We start from the raw sequence: 6000 nt of genomic DNA, 5'->3' as shown, positions 1-6000 counted from the left end.
AACCCTCTTTAATATATATCAGTCTGTGTAATGCCGCGTACACACGACCAGACTTTTCGAGGGACTAGGTCTGCCGGTCTTTCCGACGGACTTTCGGCGGAGTTCTGACGGACTTTCCAAATGAACGGACTTGGCCACACACAATCACACCAAAGTCCGACGGATTCTAACGTGATGACGTACGACTGGACTAGAATAAGGAAGTTCATAGCCAGTAGCCAATAGCTGCCCTAGCGTCGGTTTTTGTCCGTCGGACTCACATACACACGAACGGATTTCTAGGTCCGGCGGAGTTCCGGTGGAAAAATTTTAAATATGTTCTATTTCTAAAGTCCGCCAGATTTTTGGCAAGCAAAGGTCCGATGGAGCCCACTCACGATCGAATTATCCGACGGACTCGTTCCGTCGGACCTTTGCTGTCCAAAAGTCCGGTCGTGTGTATGCGGCATTAGAGTTCTCTTGATTATAGGTGTTGCAGCTCTCTCAAGGATCCACTGGGTAGCAGACTGAATCTGAAATATATGAAGAGAAGGAGAGCACACAGCTATGATGAGCAGCGTGGAATGAAAATCCAATCCTTGCTACAGCGTCTCCGTGTGCCACATGCACCCGGACCAGCCGGCGCTGCGTGACGTCACTTATAGACGAGAAGGGAAGTAGAGTGGTGGGAGTGAATTCTCTGCTTGTGAGTGAAATACTTTCTACCTTTGAATTTTAACCAATAAAACGGTATTATACTCGTATAGCTGTGTGCTCTCTTTCTCTTCATATAATATTGTTTGTCATAATATTAATTTATACCTCTGGTGAAGGGACTATATTAAAACACCAAAATTCATTGACTAAGATTACACCAAGCAATTTAAGCATCTTTGGATAAGAACCATTTGCCCATCTTTTCCTATATAAGGCTTTGAACCTTCAGACTGAACTAGAATTCTTACTTTTTTCAATACTATGGGGTTGATTTATTAATACTGGAAAGTGCAAAATCTGGTGCAGCTCTGCATAGAAATCAATCAGCTTCCAGGTTTTTTGTCTAAGCTTAATTGAACAAGCTGAAGTTAGAAGCTGATTGGCTACCATGCACAGCTGCACCAGATTTCCATAGGCCTCTGTGAAGACATCCTTTTGGACGAAATGCATAGGGAGGAACTAATGTGGGGACATCATCATTCCCCGAAAATGGCACTCGACAGTTGTTTTATGGTATGTTGTATACCTTTTCTAAGACGTGAGTACATTACTAGTTTTAATGAAGTGGCATTTTAATCTACTACACTATTGTGGTTCTCCTTATCCTCTCCCTATTCAAAGAGGTTAACATGTTGATGACTGATTCTTGAATTGGAGCTGTGTGAACATTTGGAGGTCTGTATCCTGGACTGACTATCAGCCATCTATCCATTTATTGGGGTTTTCTACTACAAAGTGCTGTTAGACCTCCTTGCATCTGAGATCTAGCTCTCTAGTAAACAGCGGTGTGGATCCTTGGTAGCTGGCACACTGTGGTGGCGTATTATATGAAGATTTTTTTTCATACTTTGTCAGATAAGTGTCAGTGGATTGTTTTTTCAAAAATATGCTGAAAGAGTTATCAGAGTTGCTGAGTGGTGTTAGTAAAAAGTGCAAGTCTACTAGTTCCTTAGCTTAGAATGTCTAAAGTATTCTAAAAATACACTTAGGCAAGGTCAGGGGCACAGATAGCAGTACAAATCTGTCAGGGGTCCTAACCCCTCACCATGCAACACAAATAAAAATAACATATAAAAAGAAAGTTCTGGCTTTAACTTATATACTGTAGTTATGTCAATTTTAAACAAGGAAATTGAATGATTTGTCTTGGACAACATTTCATGAAACAGATGCATTGGTTTTGCTGGATCTTTTGTTGTATTCTAAAGTGCCATATTCCCATTTATAGTGCCAGGAGACTCTGATGACTAACTCTTCTGTTCAGTGAAGTATTGGCTGGCTGCTTTTCCATAAATTATTAAGGAATTGCTCCGATGTCTGATTCATTCAATCTTTATTGCATCTATTTTTTTCCTTAATAAATGTATTTACTAGAAAAGTGAGACTTTTGTATGAAAACAGGATGCATGGAAAGCAGAGGTGTTATGTACAGCATCAAATCTCATTTCAGATGGTATTTGTACTACAAGAAATTAGAAGATTGATTGCTAAAATGCAACAGCTTCGGTATTCCTTGCTAACAGGTTGTCCTTTGGAAAACAATTAAGTATAGAATACTGTAAACTACAGAAAGCATTCAAAATTATTCCTTCAGTTAACTGACATCAGTAAAAAAAAAGTGAAATCAGGTTGGTTATTTATAGGTTGCTGTAGTTTTTGTTTAGAGTTTTTTTTTTTGGACTGCCTTATTGCGTAAATCGATTATCTCATATTCATTTTCACACAAGTACTTTGACGTCTATTTATGTTAGGCTTTTTTTTTTTTTTTTTTTTACTGTTAGTTTATAATTTAAATCTAATATTATCATACTATCAAATCCAAGGTAAGGAAAACCTGGGTTATTTCCAGCTGGCCCTCTGAGTGTAAGTGCAACATTCCCTTCTTGATGCCCTGAAAAACAAAGGCTAAAAATTGTATATAATGATATGATGCTGTCATATTCTGCAGCACTTTACAGAGAACACTTGTAAGGGAGCTTGCAAATTACTCAGTGTTGGTGTCAAAGACTACAAGTCCCAACCCTGCTTCTTCTTGCTAGAACAATACCCCACCTGCTTGAAGTTCCTACACCTCAGCCATCTTTTGCCCAACTCCTTGCCGGAGGCCTTCCCATGACATCCCAGGCCATTATACTTTATATTTTGAAAAAAGGAATGCCCACACAAAATAAGTATAGTTGCTGCACAGAGATACTATCCGGGGTCACTTAACAGTACTTGGTCAATCACATAAGTGAAATATATATATCTATATAGATATATATAGGTAATGTATATGCACATGCATGACCATATGCACACAAACTAAAGTTGAAAGGACCTAGCACCTGATTACACTATTCACTGTTACCACACACTATCCTGGGACAGAGCCACCTAGTGGCAGACTAGCTAACACCTGTTTACACACTAATATTCTTAGTCTCTAATGGAGTAAATGTCCCTCCCCAGCACACGCATACAGACCCACCTTTGGTGGATGCCATAAACCACTGTTATTTGTTTTTCAAAAGTAGGCAGAACAAATTATGCTTACAAAGTAGTAGTAAGAGAACATAGTGAAGGAAACTACAGGAAAACAAAATATGCATAAACATGTCAAGTGGTATAGTTGATTGTCATGGAACTAACAATGCACTGACTAAATGGTTCAGAAGTTGCAGACTAAGCCGGACACATTACCTTGGGTTAAATATAACTGAAGACATATTGTCAAGTGTACAATATTGAACTCAACATATCAGGTTCACTGAGTCAGAGACTGAAGAAAGTCAGATTTCTGCAGAGAGATCCAAGGGCCCCACGTTTTTAGAAATTGGTGTGTGCTGCCCAATTTGAGTGCCAGATATCTTTCATAGTGAATTATAAGGTTCAATTGTAGCTGTACATCTGATAAATTGAGGATCAGGGATCATCTCTATTTCCTGAAGATCATTAACCTTGCAGCAAATAAAATGCACGGTAGCAAAGATCGACAATCAAACGGGAATGTAGCTATAACTAAACACCCTCTTCCAGTAAAACTTAATATGGGGGCACTCCCAAAGAATGTGGAACAGAGTTCCTACTTGACAGTTACGTTAACATAGATTATCATCGAAGTTAGAATATTTAGCCAGGGGGACAGGTGTTAAATACCAGCGATGGTGAATCTTTTGGGCTATTTCCCAGTAATTAATGCACCTGGCTCTTTTAGTGTTGTACTGGATTGTTTTTAACCATTGTGACTCTGAGAATGTGACCCCCGAATCTTCCGCCAATTGCCAGGCCATACTAGTTACATTGATGCAAGGAATGGGGTTTTTCCATAGTTAGGATGCAATTTGCGCGGGCAAATAGGTGTCAAGGGGGTAAAGATGGTATTTGCTTTGAAGAACAGTGACTGTAGTTATTCTATTATCTGCCATAATGTCTTGTATATGTTTTAGACCTAGAGATTGCCATTTCTCAAGGGAGATATTGGGGATCAGAAAATGAAAAAGATCCAGTGGAATTGGTACCGCTGTTGTGGAGGGGGGGGGGGGGGTTGCATGTAGATCCAAGGAAATATTGCCAGGCATAAGCAGATGCCAAAATGGTGGGGTGTATAATTGTTTTCTTATGTTTAAGAAATGTTTGGGCTAGAAGGAATGAATTTAGTGGGCCCCTGGGCATAAAATGTTGTTCTATAGCTCTCCATTGTTTGTCCGGAGAGGGTGTGAACCAATATTTAAGTTGGTCCAGCAATACTGCTACATAGTAGTCGTGTAAATCTGGGAGCCCCATTCCTCCGACTGTTGAGTGTTTAATGAGTGTGGCAAAAGGAACATCTAGATTTTTTCCCTTGCCATAGGAAATAGTTTAGAATGTGTTTCAGTTCAGCAAAGAAGAGGGAATTGAGACAGATAGTGCTCGGAATACATATAGGATTTTGGGAAGTAACAACATTTTAAATGCTGTCAACCTCCTGGACCAAGTAAAGTAGAATTTGCTAAGTCTATCTAGTTCAGCTTTGCAAGATGAGATTAGGGGAATGTAGTTGGCACAAAAGAAAGGAGTGAAAAGAAAGTGAAAGGAGATGTTAAGGATATACCTAGATAGGGCGCTGAAGTTACTTGCCATTGGCAAGAGAAAGAAGTTTGTAAACAGGATTTATCAATATTAATATTATTGATGTTTATACTAAGCACCTGCCATTTGGATTTGTTAATTTTGTAGTCAGAGATACCTTCAGAATGTTATACACTTCGGACAGTGTCGTTGACAAAAAGTGTAATTTTGTGTTCTTTGCCCTCTATGGATATTCCAGATATGGATTTGTGATTTCTGATCTTATGAACCAAGGGCTCCATCATGAGCATAAAGATAATGGGAGAGAGTGGGCAGCCCTGGCGAGTGCCTTTTGTAATAATACATTTTTGAGATAAAAAACCATCAGAGAGCACATGCACCAATGGGGTAGAGTATAATGCCATAATAGCTGCCAGGATGTTACCGCTAAAGCCAAATTTGGATAGGGTATGGCGTAAGTATCCCCACTGAATCCTATCAAATGCTTTTTCAGCATCAAGGGCTAAAAAAAAGGAGGAGACTTTCGTAGATTCAACATAATGTAGTAGGTTGAATGGCATCAGGGAAAATTTTGGGGGGGCACCGGCTCCTTCCCTGGCTTTGGCAGAGTGACAATTGTTGCATTCAACATTTTAGAAGGAAAAGAGCCAGAGGACACAGCAGTATTGAAAGTTGATTGCAGGTGAGGCACTAGTGATGGATAAAAATGTTTATAATACTCAGTTGAGAGGCCATCTGGACCAGGCGATTTATTGTTGGGGAGAGAAGTAATTGTTTTCTCAATTTCTGTGAGAGAGAAGGGTGCATTGAGATCATGCAAATGTTCTTCTGATAATGTTGGGAGATTCAGGGAGTCTAAAAATGTAGTTATTAATTCTTCTGAAGGTTGTGACTTGTGGGGATCTTCTCCTAAATTGTATAGGGAGCTATAAAAATCACTAAAGGCATTGGCAATGTAGATTGTAACATTTGCCCCCCTTGGTGGGGTGTATTTTGTTTCGCCACTCATTGTTTTACTTGAGCAGTCAAAAGTTTGCCAGCCTTATTGCCATTAGCATAGAAGTTTGATTGGACTTTATGTAAATGTTTTTGGCGTGTTGAGCTGTTAAAAAGATTCTACGATCGTTCCTAGCTTGAAACAACTTATTGCTAGTAACAATATTGGGATTATTTTTGTTATCATCTTCCAACTGGGAGATAGAGGTCATCAGAGTATTTAACTACTGTGTTCTCTGGCGTTTGGCTATGACACTC

The sequence above is a fragment of the Lithobates pipiens genome, unplaced genomic scaffold (genome assembly GCF_037356315.1).
Source record: "Lithobates pipiens isolate NorthernLeopardFrog02 unplaced genomic scaffold, aLitPip1_a1.2 Scaffold_22, whole genome shotgun sequence".
NCBI lineage: Eukaryota > Metazoa > Chordata > Amphibia > Anura > Ranidae > Lithobates > Lithobates pipiens.
This window is presented reverse-complemented; position numbering follows the sequence as displayed.